General features: G+C 49.5%; 2 long non-coding RNA genes across 3 annotated transcripts in view; one reads left to right on the top strand and one right to left on the bottom strand.

The window, feature by feature from the left end:
* Nucleotides 1-5,069: 5,069 nt before the first annotated feature.
* On the bottom strand, nt 5,070-9,612 carry LOC125643724 (uncharacterized). 2 transcript variants are annotated; one of them, XR_007358802.2, is made up of 2 exons: nt 8,605-9,612; nt 5,070-6,242 (listed from the first exon to the last, which is right to left on the bottom strand). It is a non-coding gene; the product is annotated as an uncharacterized LOC125643724 (long non-coding RNA). The 2 variants fall into 2 exon arrangements; XR_007358801.2 differs by lacking the exon at nt 8,605-9,612 and adding an exon at nt 7,486-8,598.
* A 320-nt stretch (nt 9,613-9,932) lies between these two features.
* LOC125643723 (uncharacterized) overlaps nt 9,933-19,688 on the top strand; it is a 67,018-nt gene continuing 57,262 nt past the window's right edge. The window contains exon 1 of the long non-coding RNA XR_007358800.2: nt 9,933-10,054. This is a non-coding gene — a long non-coding RNA (uncharacterized LOC125643723). The remainder of the gene's footprint in view (nt 10,055-19,688) is intronic.

Raw genomic sequence — 19,688 nt, 5'->3', positions numbered from 1 at the left:
TTTGCCAACGTGGTCTTGTCAATGATCTTGGAAAACATGATTCTTTAGACATGACTCCATGATGTGTTGGAGAGCAGGAAAGATCCTGGCGTTAACATAGAACACAATGTTGCTGTGTGTGTGGAGGGGAATCCCCTGAATATCAAATGTGATGGGGTCCTTTGGCCAATGTTTGTAAGACATTCCTGCTATATATGGAAAAGACAGCTGGAACACTGGCTTGGATTGTTTTCTCAGAGGCACACAGGCAGTTTGCAGAATGCAAGAACTAAGGGTCAGAATCTCCAACATCTAACCCGTTTACTGGGAGCAAACAATGACTAACTGTATATTTATCTCCTGACTTTGGCTTCTGGGTGTTTAAATCTGTATATAGACCAGCACCTCCAAGATCTATGCTCGTGTCCTTTAAGTTGCGCACTTCTGTATTATATCTTAACTTGTATTGTCCCTATCAATGAAAATGGAGTCAGATTGATTTTTTAAAAATAATTAGTACTTGTGTGAAATTTTTCATGATTGGACTTGAAAGCTTCCCTTCTGGCACTTCCTATAATCTCTCTGCAACCAGCCTGAAGTGTGGGGAAGGAGGGTTGAGGAGAGGAGGGCAATGGGTATATTTCCCCCCACCCAAAAAACTAAGTAATACTTTCAGTTCTGTCCTGCCACCAGCCTTCTCAGGCTGGAGAAATGGAGCCCCAATACGTGGTACTGAACTCAATGCATAGGTTTTCAAGTCCAATTCACTCTTTCTCCCTCCTCCCCAAATGGGCCACTCAAAATAAGTTGGAGGCAAGGCCTAGCACACCCCACAGTGGAGTCATCTGGCTTGTCCCGGTATACTTTGCCCTTCTCTTCTGCCCTGTGGGCTTGCTGTATGCAGTGGCTGGGGAAAGGAGCTCACAAGCTAAGCAGCAATCAATAACTCTCTCTTACATGAATGAGGCTAGAAGCTCTTTAAAAGAACAGCCTCAGACTGGACTGAAAGCGCCTGGGGATACGCTGGTAGCCTGGGAGCAGGGGGGAGGGTTGAGTCTCCATTACAAATTGGTGGGGGGCGGGGAGAGGGAGGACCTCCCCAGTGCCCCAGGAGCTGCCAGTTGCAGCCAGGAGAGGAATGCCCAGGGAAGGAGGCAATGGTGTGGGATGTGAAAGTGGAGAAGTGAATAAAGTAGAGTAGCCTGCCAAGGGGAGAAGAAAAGCAGGCCCTGGAGAAAAAAGAAAAGGAGTACTTGTGGCACCTTAGAGACTAACCAATTTATTTGAGCATGAGCTTTCGTGAGCTGTAGCTCACGAAAGCTCATGCTCAAATAAATTGGTTAGTCTCTAAGGTGCCACAAGTACTCCTTTTCTTTTTGCGAATACAGACTAACACGGCTGTTCCTCTGAGGCCCTGGAGAATCACTGGCCATGGGGGAAGTATCTGGAGGGACAGAAGAACAGCGGGGGGAGGGGGGATGGAAACACAGAGCAAAAAGAAACGGGTTCAAAGCCTATAAATTTGTTAGTCTCTAAGGTGCCACAAATACTCCTTTTCTTTTTGCGGCTACAGATTTACAGGGCTGCTACTCTGAAATCTCCCTAGAAACACATACTGCTTACTAAAGAGCTTAAACAGGAAACACTCCGGCTAACTTTCTTCCAGGCAGGCCTGCGTTTGCCACGGTGCGCCCCCTGGCGGCGTTGGGAGGTAGATTTCTCTCCAAACTCAGAAACAACTGAAGACTTTGATTAGGTTTTACGGGGGGAAGAGAGGAATCACCTGGCTATTGGGTAGAGACAGCCAGGGAAAAACTACGCTCTGGGGAGAAATAGGTGGGGAAGCTGAGTCTTGTCTGCAAGGAGTCTGATGACAACGCCGAGTGTTATGCAGTGTTGTAGCCTTGTTGGTCCCAGGATATTAGAGAGACAAGGTGGGCGAGGTCATAGCTTCTATTGCCCCAACTTCTGCTGGCGGGAGAGACAAATGTTGGAGCTACACTGAGCGCTGCTTCAGGGCTGGATTCGAAGCTGCTGTGGCAGTCTTGCCGTGTGTAATACTGCAAGCCCTTTCTGTGCTTAAAACACACCAGTTTGCCTGTGCTGATTCTTTATTGAACTAGATGACCATACCTACCTTAAATGTGTGTCTAGGAGAGAGAGAGAGAAAGCAATGGGGGGGGGGGAAGGTGGCTCTGGCTGGCCTAAGTGTGGATATAACTGATGTTTCTAAAATTCCTAGCGGAAGTTCTCCCTTTCCCCTGTGCTACCCGACCTCCTCATCCCCACCCCTCCTACGATGTAAGTGGGAGGGCGTGGGTCTAGGAGCGGTATGTTTCTTGGGGGGCGCTGTAGCTCCCTGCCGGGCAGTGGTGGCTGGGCGTTGCACGCTGGAGACAGTCTGTTGGAAGAAACGCGGCTACTGGGCGATGCACGTGGTATTCTGTCGTCTGGGGTGTTTTAAGAATAAGTAACAGCGAGAAGAGGCCTGACTCCCGCTGCCCGAGATACTGACTCTGCGAGGCAGCTCTACCTTGTAGGTCTCTTATTGCCACACGTCCTATGCTGGCATTCGCCCGCCCGAGGGAGATAACGGTTCCCCAGGCAAGACGCAAACACCTCAAACAATAGACCGGGCTCTGTATTCCAGCAACAACTCTGGGCCTGGAAATACCCTTCAGCTGCCCCCGGCAATGCCCAGCGTGGCTCTGGGCTAGCAAGCTAGGGCTGCAGCGTCGCACCGGCCGGGATGGGTTTCCTTAACTCGATGGTGCAGAGCTCGGGGAAGGGCAGGTTCTTCGAGTCGGGGGCTCTTGCCTTCCTTACAGGAGGTGCTGGTATTCCGGGCAAACCGCGCTGCGGGGCATGGGCGTCTCCGCCAGCGTTTACACATGTGATGCCCCATCCAGCGCGCTGTGTCACAGCTGGGCAGGGACCCTGGCTGGGAAGGGCTGGGTGGGGCGTGAGGCGCTGCAGGGAGCGGGGAAGGGTGAGCTGGTCTCCCTTGGGGCCGCTGGCTAGAAACCCCGAGGTACAGCGTCTGCGGCCACAAGCCCCAGGGCTCGGGCGCTGGAGGAACAGGCAGGTCAAGTCTCTGTCCCGCTGTCTCCACCGCCTGCCCTGGGCTGGCCAGTCTTGGTGCGTCCCGCTCCGGTTCCGAGGCGCACAAGGCGCGGACTGCTTAGCCAATGCATGGGCGAGGGGCCCTGGCGAGCAGCGCCAACTGGGAACGGGGCGCAATGGTCTGGGTCCCCCTTGATTGCCCCGCCAGCCCGCGGCGGAGGTTACTCACGCCGGGGGCCTCTGCTGGAGAAGCCGAGGGGGGCTGGAGAGTTCAGGGCCGGGGGTGCGGCTGGCAAGGGCGCCTAGGGGCCAGGCCGTGCAGCCCCCTTCCCTTGGCTCCTTCCTGCCCAGCTGCTTCCAAGCGGCCCTGTAGCCCCGCGGTGCGCCCGGGCCCGGCAGCGTCGGAGCCAGGGCCAGACTGGCGCCGCCTGTTTGCCGGCTCTGCTCCGTGCGCTCTGCTCTCGTGCGCTCTGCTCCAGATGCCTCGCCCCAGGGCAGCTGCCCTGCGCCCCATGACCTCCTCCACCCCATGCCCCTTGGAGCCCTGGTCAGGGTCAGCAGCAGGAGACGGGGTAGCCCCCTTTGGCAGCTCCCACTGCAGTGTCCGCCTGCTTGTGGGACAGCTGGGGGCAGCCTCTGCTCTGAGCTCCCTCTGCGGCCAACTTCTCTTCCATCGCTCCCGCGGGGGCCTCGGCTAGCTGCGGCGGAGCCCTTCCCCGCTCAGTGCATCTGTGAACGGGAAGGGCAGGGCTCCAGCCCCGGAGGCCAGAGCGTGAGCCCCTGCGCCCCTAAGGATCCAGATTGCTGCTTGTGGGCCATCACTGAAGCATTGGGGAGGGGAAGCCGGACCTTGTGTGTATGGATGGGGTCGGGGAGATGCAGTTGGCGTCGGTATCAGGGACTAAGTCCAGGCTGGTCCCTACTCGGCCTTTTCTCTAGCCCGTGCTCTGTCCTTACTGAGCATGGGGTGTGGGGTGTACGCTTCCCCGCCCTTCCTCGGCAGCTGAGCTTCGTTGCACTCGCTGGAAAGGGCCCGGCGATGACCTAGGAGCGTTGCCAAAGGGCTGGGGTCACTCGCACACTCAACCCGGACGGGAATAGCGATCTCTGGGCTGGTTCCTGCTGGAAGAGGCTGGGGAGATCAGCAACAAGCTGGCCATGCTGAATCGCTAGGGGAGCTCACGCCGCCTTCTTCCTCTGAGGGCTGTGCAAGGGGCTGGGAGAGGGGCTGCTGCTCCCGGGTCAGAGGCAGGCTTTGCTAGGCATCCACCAGGGCTGCTCAATCTCGGGGCCAGGAGGCTGCTCTCGGGGAGTTATAGACCCCAAAAGCCAAGCGGTGAGCCAGCTCTGGAGAGTGAATCTCTGGGGCGGAGGAAACTAGGCGGGATTTGTGCCTGTCTTCACAGAAGAGCACTTGGGGCAGATCTAACTTGCCTGGAACGTTTCGGCCTTTGCACGGGGGTAGATCTTGTTCCAGCCACGTTGTGCAGGTGGTTTTCCTCCTTCCCTCGCAGATGGAGGAGCGAAGGTAGCTCTAGTCCTGGCTCAGCCCTCCAATGAGGCCTTGAAGTTCAGAGGATTCCCTGTCACCCCCACCGCATCTCTCCCAGTAAAAGTGACCCCCATCAGCCAGTCCCCTCTCAGGCACAATATGGAGAGGCTGTGATTGTGCGCCTGTGGGATTTGACTTCTTCCTTGTTTTAATTTTGCGTGTGTTCCCAAAGAACTTGGAATTAAATCGCAGAGCATCAGGGCTTTGCTGAGGTCCCCCCCCCCCCGCCATTTAGTTTATACTAGGTTTCCTATAGCAGGTGCAAGATGAACATGCAAAGCCTGCTGTGAGTTCTCACGGTGCCTGAGAAAATACAGATTTTCTACCTATCCGGTGCTACAACATGTATTGGGATTATGTTTTCTTCAGGCAGGGGAAGGGCGCTCCCGAGGTCTATCAACTCTCTCACTGAGGATTAAAGACACAATCCAGATCCTTTGTGATGGTTAGATTGATCAGAAACTTTTCTGTAATATTTCCTGTTTGGATTTTTTTAATGTCATGTACTGTTTTGTTAGCAGCAAACTGGCAACAATCGATTTTTGTGGACAATATTTGATCTTAAATTACATTTTAACAGCAAGCAGTAGTCATATTTTGTTTATACTTCCTACTCCATATATCCCCTTAAATCACCCAACTGTCTGCCATTTCTACTTAATTAAAAACAATACATTTTAATTAACATACCTGGCAATATTCTCTGTTCTGTATGTGAGATACGAACCAGAGGCCCTCCCATAAATGTGCTTCACCTCTAAGCTACCTCTAGACTGGTATAAACCTTATAGACTCCAAGATTTCGATTATCTGAGAACTTGGAAAAGTTGTGTCAGGTAGGATGAAATAATTTTTTCCAGTATCCGGTCTCCTACACTAAAACTGAACGAATTAAGCAGATAAAAATATAAAACTTGCACTAAAGAGAAATGATGTCCATTTTCATCTTAAATTAATTTGTAAGATGTTTTCAGGAGCATCTCTATCCTCTGTCCATCTGAGAATCAAGTTCTTCCTATTTCTAGTGCTGGGATTAAAGAAAAAAAGAAATTCACAACTGTAAAATACCTGCACATTAATATATATCTATATAACTATACACACAAAAAATATATTTTGTTAGTGTCATTAAATTGGTAAAAACATCCCCCAACCTCAGTCCAATGAACATTCCTTCAGTCAAACCCTATAGCAACAAATAAAATCATCCCGATGATACAAGGGCAGCAGCATTTAATTTATGTCTTAATTCATGGTGAGGAGGAAACATTTAATTCATTGACAAGCTGTCTGCGGTTTAAACCAAAAGCAGCAAATGCTAAACAGCAGACAAGCCCAGACTCGAAACCTGTGTTTTCAGTAACAATATTATTATTATTATTATTTTATTATTAATTATGACAATAAGTTTTAATGTAACAAGCTCGAACCATCTCAAAGAGGGAATGTTAACACGATAGATTTGAAAAATAAGATTGGAATTAAACAGTTCTACACAGTGCAGCTCTTACTCCTGGTCGCACATACAGTTCAGCTCCAAAATGAGTCACTAAGTGTCGCTGTTGTCCACAGCAGCTCTGCCAGTTCCACTCAACGCGAAATAGGTTTCAACTGGGCTTTAGCGTCAAATGCAGCCCTCGCTCACACTCTTTAAAAAAACAACACAAAAATAATCGTCACATTATCCAGATATTTACTTCTATTTGCGACACACACATTTAACAAACTCTGTAATATTTCTTCACGTTTTATTTTTTTTATCAGGGCTTGATGTTTTAATTTTCCAATAGCATCAGACTCTCATCGGAGACCGATTTAAAGTATAAAAGGGAAACAAATGAATTTTGTGTCATAAACATCCTAGCAGTGACAAAGTCTCCTATATTTGACACGTGTTTGTGTATGTAATATAGATATAAATATTTTCCACCATGTCTCACACCCGGTATATAAATCTCTAGTGGGTATTGTGTATGATACAAACACAAAGATGTCGTGTGTAATGTTTTTCACGTTTAGTTCTATATCTGTAGACTGGTGTAATACATTTTATATAAGAAGTGGAGCGTGAACTTGATAGATTAGTTAAACAAACAAAAAAGACGTTTTTCTTCTTCAGCACTTTTAGCATAGTCCCAAAGTGTGTCAAATTCTCAGCTCTACAGTTACATAAAACAACTTTTTTTATCGTTGGCTGGTTTTTATTTTCTTTTATTTTCTTTTTAATAATGTGGTCTTTGTTTTGATATTCCCGGAAATTGAAATTTACATAATTATTTTTTTCTTTTCTGATATTTTTACATGCAGGGGGGGTCAATGTATTCTTCCCCCCTCCATTTTGTTCGTTAATGGAAATTATCGTGCGTTGAAAGAAAGGGAGACAGATTTATTTGTTCATTGCAAAATCCATCTGAACATTGCAAAACGTGAGCCATTCTACTTGGCGGAGTTTGTCCATTAAAAATAACGCATTCCTTATACAATATCAATGCGCACGATTTTGGATTAAACTGTTGTCTTTAATTTACCACAGAGCATATTACAGTACCATTGAATGTTTTTAAAAAAAACTGTCTCGAGCACAACTCAGTTCGAAAATCAAAACTGGGCTTTTTGTCAAGTCAAAATTAAAGCCATTCTAATGCCAGCCCTTCCAGAACATCACATTCAGTGTTACACCGGGAACGAAAAAAAAACCCCACAACGGTTTATTCCCCAAATTAAATGCCCCTTTGAAATCTAAACATATTTTTAAAGGAAGGGGGGATTCATCGGGTCTGTGCCTCTCCACAGCAGCTGCCGTTTGAAGCCATAACCCCTAGTGCTGTCAACAACTGTCCAAGCTCTTCCTTTTCTCCCCTCTTTTTGGAAGAAGTAAACAAGCATGTTACCTTAACATGATCGCAATAAACAAGCCAGACAATGGGGACACGGGGACTTTGCTTAACCTCGCATGTCCTTCTTCATTGAGATAGACCAGACCCGCATTGTTAGCATCCTGCTTCAGAGGGAAAGGAACAAAATCTAAAGGTCAGGGGTCAAGGACTTTCCCATTCTTCTTTCGTTTATTTCTCTGCCCTTTTCACTCAGGGGATCATAAAGAGGTCGCCTGGTGGCACAGAAGGGCTCCCGTGGATTCCTTTACTTGAAATAAGGGTGCCTGTGAGCAAATACATCCGATCTCTCGCTGGATCCGAAGCTAGATACCCAGAGCTGGACAGAGCCACACGCAGCTTGCACCCCGCTCTATAACAGCATGGTAACATTATGCATTTTCTCTGTGTATACATGTGCTCGAATATCACCATGCCTACTGCACGTCAAAGGGCAACTGATCATGCCACGGAGCCTTTTGATTTCAAAACAAAGGAGGAAGGCTGAGGAAGGCCCCCGTGCTATTATAAAGGGTGGGCAAGGTTTGAATTTCAACTTGTCTCCTTCTAGTATACTTGTAAGGGTAAGCAAAAATACCCACATGTATTGAATGGGTTAGCGATAGAAAACGGAATCTGTCTAGGAGAGAATTACCTGTAAAATGGATGGGGAGGGGGGGGGACATTTTAAAATGTACTTTTCCTGGGGCTGATGGCACCACATAATGGGAATCTTTTTGTTGGTTTATCGGGTTGTTTTATTTATCCCGCAGGCGGCTGTGTAGTATCCAACATACCATTTTGAAAGAAAATATTGTAGGGATCCCTTCAATGTGGACTGTAAGATATGAATACACCGAGCAAATCCTTTATTAAATAAGCACCATACGGGCATTTGCAAAATGGATGGACTGGTGGGTAATATAGTTACACCCTGAACGGCTAGATATATTAACCGCGGGCATGCAGATTAACGGGTGTGTAACTAGACAGCCGTAGGGGGAGAACCTGGTAACACAGTGTGTGTGTCACACACCCGGGAAAGAGAGACGTGTTGTAGAAAGATTCTCCGCACGGCCTAAACTCTGACCAGGGCCATAGAAATGTCTGTGTCCTCCCCAGCTCTCCTTTGCTTACCAGGCTAAGGAAATGACACTGCAGCGAGCCTGCTGCTGCCCAGCGAAAGAGAATAAACGCCAGGCAAGAAGAGGCTTTCCAGGGCCGGCGCCTGGAGAATATTCGCCGCCTCTGCAGGGGAAAGTGCCCTGGGAATCGGAGCTCAGGGAGGGAAGCGGCAGCGCCCGGGAAAGTCAGAACGGGGTGAGCAGGTGCCTGGGTGTCCAGGGGACGCGGGGCCGAGCAGCGTCCTGAGCCGTGCCTCTCACTGGAGGGCCGAGAAACTGAAAAATGCCGCATCGGACAACGGGGGGTTGGACGCGAGGGATTCCCCGTTTGTCGCCCAGCTGCCCGGGCGTTTGTGGCTCCGCCGCTAGCAGAGAGAGTGTGGATCCCTTAGCCCCAGCAACCCGCCGTGCTCCCGTCGCAGCGCTGGGCAGAGTCCTGAGCCCGGGCTGGTCCATCGCTTAGCAGGGCTGATGGCCGGGCACGCTCCCACAACTCCCTGGCTGAAGGGACAGCAGCTTGTTTGGAAACAAACCCTGGAGGAGGCAATTCCGCCTGGCGATCGGTCTTTCTAGGTTCTGCAAATGCTGCTTGTCCGGGTACATCCGCGTCCCCTTCCCCTTTCCATCTCCCGCGAACTGGCACCGGTTCCCAGCCGAGTCCAGAGCCACAGGCCGGGCTGTTAGTAACAGGGTGGGATTTCCAGGTAGTCCCCTGGATCTCACCACAGAGCGCCCATAGAATTCAGCCCGGCTACCAGTTTTCGTCCTCTCCCCCCGGCCCTGTCCCATCTCTGCCTTTCATTCAGTGTGCCTCAGAAAAGAACCACTAGGCTCGGGGAAAGTTTCCTAGGCGAGAGAGAGCCCGCACGCCAGGCACCCAGCTCGCTCTGCCCGGGCTGCCAATGGCTCTCTCCTGCGTGCGGTTCGCCCCCATCTTCCTCTCTTTCCAAGAGCAAACTTTAAACCAGGTGGGCACCGCAGCCATTCGCTTCTCCCCCCGCCTTTTAAAAATAATTTCACACGCTCCCCCCCCCCGCCCGCCTGTCTCTCCCCATCACAGGAGGAGCCAAGGGGAAGAGTTTATAGAATTTCTTTTCTTTCTTTCTCTCCCTTTTTTTCAGGGGCAGAGGCATAGGAGAGCTGGAGCTGCCAACGTATTTTATAGGTGACGTATGGGCCTACGTGGGAAGCCTGTGCCCAAGTGCCACATCTTATAGGCTTTTTCTCCTGAAATGACATCTCCCTGAAGTTCTCAGCTCCCCCCCCTTCAGTCTGAAAAAGCAGCCCCCTTCTTCTGCTCAGGAGACAAGCCCCAGAGCTCCAGAAGTGGAGAGAGAGCGGGAGGGGAGGAAGCTCAGACTAGATGTGTGTGTGTGTGGGGGACCCTCCCTTTTGGGGCTCAGGGCTAGCCGAGGAAGCCAGACGGCGAGGCGAGAGGCTGGACAGCAGGTGGACTCCCCAAGGTAAGTCACCCCTCACATTTGGATGCGTTTTTTAAAGCGGAGGCGGCAGCTATGAATGACCTCGGCTAATGCCCTGCAAACTCGGTGCCTTCTGTGAGACCGTGTGCACGGCTCTTTAACTGAGTTGGATTAAAAGGGAAGGAGGGAGGGGAAATGCCCAACAGCCCCACTGGTTCCTCCGCGTCCTGAAATTAAGTACCGCAGCCCCCCTAGAACCCCTCCTTCCGCGGCAGGTCCTGGGTTTAGGATGGGTTTGTTTGCCAGCTAAAAACAAGCAAACAAACAAAAAACCCAGAAGCGCGTGCGTGTGTTTAAAGTCTTTTAAGGCTGCTGATTGTCTTTCCCCTGGTGATGAAGTTCGGGTTATCCCCGCTCTCCTTTTACAAAGGCGCTCACACTCTGCAGACACCTTTGTCCATGTTTGTTTTGGTCCGGGATCTGTTTCTCCTGGTGCACTGGAAATCGAAGCTCTGCGGGCGCGTGTATATATAATCTATGTTACATATGCCGTGGGTAGTAACTGTTCATTCCCTCCAGAAAGAACTGGGATACGCAGCAAATAAGCCCTGCTCCCCAGCCTAGCACTAATTTCGGTGTGTGCCTGCCTAAATTCATTCAAGCTTGGCTTGGCAATAAGCTCTCTCAATAGGGGGACAATAGAGCCCCAGTGTGACCTGAACAAAGAATTTGAAAGTAGTTAAATTGCAGGACACGTCCGCTGCCTGGGTGCTTGAATTTTTTTTTTAAAAGGAGAAAAGGAAAGGAGGGAGACTTTTCTTTGGGCTGGTGAGAAAATGCTCAGGGTAAAAGTTGGTTTGGCGTCTTCATTTCAGCGGCAATGGAGCAGAGCTAATTCAATAGGAAACGGGGGGATTTTTTAATGAAAAGACCGCCAGGGTTACAACAAAGTTAAGCTCTTGTGAATTAATTATTAGGGCAAATAAACTTTGAAGGGGGGGGGCGGCTTTAGCATAAAGGGGTGCGATTTATTGTTATTTTAATGTTTAATGACAATGCAATGCGATTTCGACCTAGACCGAGCAAAAGGGATTTCTGGAAATTCCAGGAAAGATGTATGGATAAATAATCGAACAACTGATTTAGAATAAAATACTGTCAAATCCAGAGAGCTTTGATTTCTATTCGCCACGTCTTTTGCCTGATTTCTTATGGCAACTTGCAGATGCAAAAATCTAAAAGCAATCAGGGTGAGGAGTTATGTTGCTTTAGATAGCCTGTTTATTTAATATGATATCAAACAAAATAATACAGCGTATGGTATCTCCACGGGGTTTAAAATAATTGTTTCAAGGCTAGGAAAGAGCTCGGAGGCAACACAAATAGGGAATGGGAAACTGGGCTGGAAAGATTTTTAAATAAAAATCAAAGCAATCTGTAATGCAGGAAATCTAGAGAAAGAAGGCAAGAAAATGCAGAGAGGGAAAGGTTTTTAAAGGATAGCGGGTTTTTTTTAAAAAAAGAAGGTTGCATGACAAAATTAAAGGAGGGAGAGAATGAAAGAAAGAGAAATAGGAGAGAAGGAAGAGAAGAAAAGGAAAAGAGGAGGGAGAAAGGGAAATGAAGAGGGAAACAGCGAAGGAGAAATTAAAGCTCCTTTTTCTATGCCCCAAGAATAAAAAGCTAGTGGAAGCCTGGACATTTCTAATTATACGTGTCTGCCATTGGATGGCAGGGAAGCGGACTGCAATGGGTTAACTTGATTGCTCATGAACTTGGCCTGTCTGTCTGTCTGGATTTTGATGGATGGGTAGACCCCGCTGACAAGTTCAGCCGGCGGGACCTCCCCTGCTGCTCCAGCGGACTGGAAAGCCAGGAAAGCGGCTCAGAGCTGCAGCCCTGCGCTCTGACACCCAGCACCCACTTTTGCTCTCTGCATGCTGCCGAATGGGAAAGCGGCGCCCTTACCCCCCCCCAAAGTTCCCCATCCCTGCGCTTTATGCAGCCCTGAAAGTCCCGCCGATCCGCCTGCTGTTGAGGAAGGCTGGGACTATAATAGCCTCATGCTACAGCCACTGTGCGTCGGGCCATTGCAGAGCTTCCAGGCTGGCCCGAGAGCTTTGTACTTTGTTAATCTGAGTTAATTTTCAGCATTTGGACAGCGGATAGGAAAGCGAACCGGGGGAGCCGCAACATTTCCAGGGAAGAAATGACATTGACCCAGGGAAATTGTCTTGTGTTGTCACAATGGAGTAGAATTAGTGGCAATGTTCTGAAGGGGGGAATTAACAAAACACCCCAATCGGCTGGAAGGGGCAGGGGAGAAGCGGCGATCTGGTTGACTGGGGAAGGCGATGTTGCAGTTGGGGTGATTAGAATTTCTTGCTCCTAAACGCAGAGAGAGGAGCATTGTTTTCTCACTGCCTATGGCAGGGGGGTGAGGTAGAGAGGGAGGCGGGTGTCTTGCTATCTCGCCCATCTCCCTCTCGGTATTTTCTGTGTGATGTGGCTGACGATATTACTGTGAACATGCAGAGAGGCACATGTACAATGGGATGTAAATACCCTCCAGGAGCTATAGATATTGGGATCCTAATAATATTATTAGGATTGAAATGCAGAATCAAATGCAAACCCTATACAATAAGCTATTCCGAGAGGCATTTATGACCCAAGCCTGGTCATGAGATATGCTGAAATCTAGGAGAAATGCAATCGCAATCCAAACCCCAGTTAGCTCGGGTGGGTTTGGGGCTGGCATGCACTCCCCTAACCCCACCCCTCCGACTCCCCACCCCAAGAAAACTAGAGCGAAGCATTTACCTTCCCAGAAATCAAATCTCTGCCTTTCAGTTTAGCGGCTAACCAGGGAGGTTTGAGGGGTTCACTGGAGAGCTGGACTTTTAAAAGGCTTCCCGAGCAGCCTATCAGATTAAGAATTGCCAGGGTTTAATTGGAACGCCTTCGGAGCCTTAATTAAAGGGTAAGATCAGGGGGCTGAGCTTCCCGTTTGGTGGAGACTGCAGGCGCCCCCCCCCTCCAGCCTTTCTTCTCCCCCCCCCCCAGCTTCCCTCCTCCCCTCTGCCATGGTTGGAGTGAGTAAAACGCTGCTGGGCTGACGTCACTGCGGGCTCAGCCTGCCAGCAGCGGAGGCTCGTGGAGAGGAACCAGAGCCTGGAGCTAAGAGAAGCTGGGAAGACGCACGGAGCCCAGCCAGGGCTCCTTCCTCTCTTGCCCGCGCCTCGCCGCCAGAGAGGTCCGGGGTAGAGGCCGAGCCCCGGCAGGAGGAGCCGCTAGCGGGGATCAGCACCCCCCTGGCTGGGGATTGCCACGGCCTCCGCCTCGCTCGCCTTCCCAGGGATCGCTGCCGCCTGCTTCCTTCCTTCCCTCCCCTTCGTCCACGCCTGGCCGCGGAGTGTAAGTGTGCGCTCGCCCCTGGCCGCTGCCTCTCCGCCTCCCCGGCGCGGCTGGCGTGGGGTCGCTCCTCGGAGGAGGAAGGGAGACTTACTTTGGGGGCAGCAGGGGGGCAGCGTGAGGGGATTTGGTACAATGACCCCCCCCGGCTTCCAGTGGGGCTGGCTTGAGGCCGGGGGAGCTCGGCTCTTGGGGGACTCACTTGGGAAGGGGCGATTCCGCCCTGCTCTTGGACGTGCCGTTTAAACAAGCGAAGGGCAGAGGGATGGAGCTGTCGCTCTGTGTGCCAGGCGAGGTGTGTGTTTGGGGACGGGGCTGTAGGCTTGACCGGTTGGCACAGTGAAGCGTGACAAGGCCGTGGTCAATGGAAACTCTTTCTTCTTCCTTCTTCAATCCCACGGCCAAGTCCATACGCTGTGTGTGGGGGTGGGGGGGGGGGTGGAGAAGAGGCATGATCCGGGGCCAAACAGGAATGGGGCGGCTCTGGGTCCAATGCACGATTATGGATGCTTTAGAGAAGGAGGCTAAGCAGAAATTGAGGGCAAAAATATAATTCCAGTAGGCGACTGTGTATCTATTGGGGTAGCATCTCTCGCTCCCTCTTCCCCTAGGGAAGGGTCATAGGAAACAACCCAGGGCGAGAAAATGGACCTTTGTTGTAAAAGGGATAATTTGTAGGGATGCCTTAGAATATGTAATTTGGGAAATAGATCAACTCCTATTCCTTTTGGAATTTTTGTTTCTCTGAGACCCATTGGATGAGCTGGGGTCAGAGTCTGCTTCCAAGGTTTTCAGCTGATCGGATGCCCGAGAAGTTGGTAATTTACAATCAGAGCTTTTGTCATCGGCTTTTGGAAGGTGTCTCCATTAAACTCTAGACTAATCCAGCTGTGATTTAAACAATCTTATCAGGCGTGGTGCGAATGTGTGTCTGTTATGTAGTGTCCATTTTATTACAGTGTTCAGAACAAACAAAGCGGGTTCTAAGCTTATACTGACCCATATCTAAGTGTGTGTGTGTGTGTTTCTCTCTCTGTGTGTAATACAGAATAGAAAAGGATTGGCTATGGCTCTGAAATATCAATAGATCTCAATAGATATTTTTAGAGACGGGTTAATATTAAGGTGAATTAAAATTTTACCGAACCTTTAAAATAAACGGAAAGGGGAAAAAATTTTAGTACTGAGGGCCTGTGATTCCATCTTCCTGGCCTAGAGTTAAATAAAATAACAAAAAGGGAAGTTTCACCTTCTGCGAAGTGGCCTGTCTTGCGAACTGGGTGTCAGACAGAAGAGAGGTTTGCGGTTACATGCACTTTGCTTGAATGATTACAGTCGCTGAATTTCAGAAATTATTAAAGTGGATCCCTGCAATTTTGCATTAGAAAAAATGTCGAGGACAGTGTTTAACTTCCCAGATATTCACTGTCACATGTATACTGCCCTTGAGTTGTTCCATTTAGGGACTGAATCCCAATGAATGGTTATATTGGAAACCAAAGTGACCATTGAATGCACTTCTTTTGCTAGAAATCTCTCCTCACTTTCCTCCCTCTTTTCCCTTTTTCTTTTCTTTATTTTTTTCCTGCAGCTTTTCGGGATGGTTCATATTACCCCATTCTCCAATTTTTTTTGTTTTAAATTCTTAAGTTCGGGTTTCAAATTAATGGAACAAATAGAAACATTTTAGGCCACAGCCTCAAGCATGCATACGGTTGTATGTAGCAGAATGTGTGTATGGGTATACACATTATAGGCATTTTTTTCTTAAAGCTGCGGCCTAAAATCACACACACTCACAACTGTATGGATTTTGTATACTCAGACAGCCCGCAAAAGAGCAGGTCACCTCAGGGAAAATTTCATAGTTTATGTATCGATTTCAAATCCCTGACGATATGAAGAGAGCGATACCCCTTGTGCCATTGTTGCTCTGTTTCTCAAGTGCATGGCTTGCATTGATATGGCTCTTAATTACTAAATAAAGCAACACGTTTCCTAAATGTCCACCGGGAGCTGCAGCTTCAGTATAAAGTTGGCAAAGCCCCGATTGAGAGAGGCAAAGAAAAACAATTAAGACGAGATGCACTCGAGACTTCAAGGAACTGGGGTTACTCTAGGTTGGCTAAAAATAACTTCTCCTAATTAAAGAAAAGTGACGTCAGACGTGCAGGACGTAGAAAGGGGAAAGGCAGGGGGCTCTTTACAGGATATCAAATTAAATGATTCAGGAGCGGCCTGATTATTACACGAGGATTTCAAGGAGTGGAGAAGCAGCGTTTCTTTATGCTGGCTGCTTCACAACTAGGCTGGCACGGGGGACATTTCAGAGGCTCGGATTCGTGGGCATGTGATGCTCCATTGATTCCTGGGTGCGAAATACACACTAGAACACACTGAGCATCTGTATCTTTCGCCAGCTGTCTGCACCCCCAGAGTCGCAACACACACAGATTTGTTAATTTCACAGGGCAGTGTATATGTGCCGCCCGCGGGCACGTATACATGCTCCCGAGCACACGGAGACAGGGCGCTGTTGTTATGCAGGCAGGAACATATTTCTGCACACACACACACACAGACATGCATCCCCTATATCCATAGCTCCCTCTACATCTCTAAATATAGATACCCAGAGACCGGCACGCACAGCGCCCTGGCGATGGCTATGTGTTTGCCAGTGAAAGCTGCTCGTTCATTTCCAGTTACGTCTCTGCACACCCAGCCACAGCAAACCGGTATTTTTGCTGGATCGGACCGGGCCGTCAGGGAGATGGGGCTGTGGAGCGCATTATCCGGAGCAGAGAGCCTGCTTGATTGGAACCTGGAGGAACCACAGACGCGTGCCCTTGTAGCAGGGCCTCTCCCACATCCAACACACACGAATGGGGAGCGTGTGGCCGAGCCGCGCGGTCTATCTGGCCTCTGCTGCGCGGCACTGGATTTCATTCAGGCCTGATGGATTAGTTAGGTAGCAGGAGCCCCCTGATCAGGTGGGTTCAACCCCCATTGCCTAAGGCTTGCCGGGCTGCAGTGTCTCCCCAGCCCACCCCCGGGAGAGAACCCCTCCGGTGCGCCGGAGGGGGCCTGGCTTGGGCTGGGATCTCTGGAGAATATCTGGATCGGGGGACAGTCGGCGGCGGGTTTTGTTGTAGGCTCGGGATGGAGCTGGCGCTGGAGGGGGCTACTCGAAGCCCTGCTAGGGAACAGCGGCGCCGGGGGGCTGGCAGCAGGCTTGCAGCACCATGGTCAGGGCCACTGCTCGGCGGCGGTAGCTCTGTGCCCGGCCCGGGCGGAAGGAGTCTGGGCTTGTTTCCTGGCTCCAAGGCAGCCTGACAGAATGGAGCCACGCGATGTATGTCAGCGCCGGGGCGGCTCGCTCCGCATCCTCTCGGAATAGAGGGCTGGGGCGAGGCAGCTGGCCTGATGGCACACAAATGAAAAGGGGCCCCGGGTCGCTTCATTCACAGGCGCCTCGGCTCCTTTTCCTGCCCGAGGGTTAATTCTAGAATGTCCCCGCGTCCACATTCCGTCCGTGGATTCATTCCACCATGAACTGGATTAAACCAACGGCAGCCGTGTAACCAGGTCTCGGAGTGAGATGCCCTCTTCTGTGGGCAGAGGCATTGCTGCCTATTGAGAAACTGCCAGCTGCCAAGTTTGGGAACTCGGGGGGCAGCTGAGATGGATACGGCTTGTTTTAAAATCGGGGTCATTTTTTTTTAAATCAGGCAAAAGTGGTGTTTGTATGGGTCCATTTTATTCGTACGTGACCAATGACTAACGGTGGCTCTGCAGGAAGTGATGGGAGAGCTGTGCGAGGGTTGTTTTAATAGTTGATGTTCTAGTTATTCAGATTTTAAAAGTGAATTCTCCCTCTGCATCTATCTATCTATCTATCTATCTATCTATCTATCTATCTATCTATCTATCTATCTATCTATCTATCTATCTATCTATCTATGATAGTTATGGGTATGTCTCTAGCTCTCTCTGTGTATATATGTTTAAAATCTATGGCTATCTCTCTATATTTACATATAAATACAATATTGTTTGGGGCGATTAAGATAGCCCCATTGAGGCTCTGACATCTCTCGGCGAGAAAAGGGAAAGAGAAACAAAGGCGCCGATAAGTAAAAAATGTATCCCGGTGTCGTTCCAACTCTGGGACATCCCCGCCGGATTAATTTAATGAGCATTTAAATATAGAGAAGAAAGCCGCAAACAGGGATTAACCTCCTAAATCCCGTTTCCCAACATTTCCATCGGTCTCGGGAAAGGCCTGCTCCCTGATGTGGGGGTCGAATCCGGTCCCTGGGTTCCCCGGCGCCAGGCGCTGGGATGAGCGGAGGCCGAGCGAGCCGGCGGCTGGGCTGGTTTTGTAATGTCAGCTACAAGCAGGAATGAGTTTGAGTCCAGTGTTCCAACTTGATCTGGTTTCTTCAGATGCCTCTTTTAGCTGCCCCGGGGACCGGATCTACAAAGGCTTTGACTTGCCTTCCACCCAGGAATACCGGCCTGTGGGAGGCGAGTCCCAGAGAGCTACGCTCATACTGGGGGGTTTCCCCTTCCTTTGCCCCCAGTGAAATCCTTGGCAAACAGAGCAATCGAACCCTGCCATTGGCCTGGCTGCGTCCCCCAGCCTGCTTGTTAGTTATTTGCAGTATACCAAGAAGCCATTTTGTGAGCATCCTGCTTAAATTGCACCAAAAGAGCCACTTTCTCTCAGGTAGGATGCCTCCCCCTGTCCATAGCAGTAGGATGGAGGTGTGTCCTGGTAATACACATCCTGCCACTGTACAGAAGAGCTGGGTATTTTACTAAAAAACCAAACACAATGCAGTAAAAATTACTTGGAAATATGATCCGCTTTTCTTGCCGGAGGTGAAATAACAGAGGCCATGAGGATCCCCCCTCAATGTATCTGGTCATCCCAAAAACAATTCCTATCCCTCATGCAGAATAGACACCCCGGGTAGGAGAGTTAGAAAGAGGCCCGCTCTCCTCATTGTTCTATGTAATGTCTGCATTAGAGAGAGCAACCGAAAGCTTTATTCGTTACCCGGTCAAAGTGAGACCAAGCGCCCTCGCACTGTCTAGTCCTGCCTGTTTTTTGGGTTTTGGCTTTTAGTATTTAACGGTGTGCTACAATCCAAATGTTCTTCCTCGGTGCAATGAGGCCAAGAAAATGTATTTTTTTAAATGATTGTATATTTCGTTCAGGTGTTATTAGCTAATAGCCCGTCATTAGCACCCGACTTTTTGAGTACAGAATGAGCATTAAGGTAAGTAAATAGTGTAACCCCAAAATTCCAGGTAGGAAAACTGAGGCAAGGGAGTTAAGGGATTTGCCCGAGGCTACACAACGAGTCGGTGGCAGGGTGGAATTAGCTCTAAGGCAGTTCCTAGTCCTGTGTGTAGTGAACTAGGCAACTGCTGCTTGCGTGCTACCAAATGCACACAATGACACACAGAATGCCTGGGTACACAAATGCAGATAGTGGGAGAGTTTTTCTTTGGCGTGCCTATATCAGTGAGTGGCTGGATTGCACAGAACATATCAAGAAAGCGAGGGAGGTGCTAGCCCTAAATCTATATTCTTTAGTCCCAATGTGCCGGCTTTTGCCGTATGCGTCCAGGTGAAGAGACTCGTCAAAGCTGTCTGTCACCAAATGCCTCTCAGGCTTGCAGCTAAAAATGTCGGGCTTCAAATATGAAAAGAAAACATGTGAGGGGTTTGGGTTGATGCAGATTTCATTGCTCAGGAAGATTAAAAACATTTGGTCTCTTCGGGGCTGTGCGAAGGAGCCCAGAGACGGGAGAATAAACAAAGACGGCTTTAAAATACATAGCTGTATACGGACTGAATTAACAGGTAATAGAAATGTGCTCCCTTTAGAAATTTGAACGAGGGAAAATCTGATTGACTATTGCACAAGAAAGAGAGAAATAACTGGCGTATTGTAAAACGCGTGCTTAAAGACACCGAATTCATTCATTGGGGAAGTGCCAAAACCCAGCGCGGAGCTTTCATTATTCCAGGGTTTTATACAGTTGTCTCTAAATATGAGCTGATAGAGTTGATCTTTTAGCTTTTAACCTGATTGAGTTTCCAGTTTATTTCTGAAGCGTTGGGAGGGAGGGAGAGAGAGAGAGAGAGAGAGAGAGAGAGAGAGAGAGAGAGAGAGAGAATGAAACTATCAGCCTAGAATTGCAGGGAATCTGGATGTTTGTGCTTAGCCGGTGCCTTTTATCTCTC

Source organism: Caretta caretta, chromosome 10, assembly GCF_965140235.1.
Source record: "Caretta caretta isolate rCarCar2 chromosome 10, rCarCar1.hap1, whole genome shotgun sequence".
Taxonomy (NCBI): Eukaryota; Metazoa; Chordata; order Testudines; family Cheloniidae; genus Caretta; species Caretta caretta.
The sequence above is the reverse complement of the archived record's forward strand: the minus strand, read 5'-3'. Positions and strand labels throughout refer to the sequence as shown.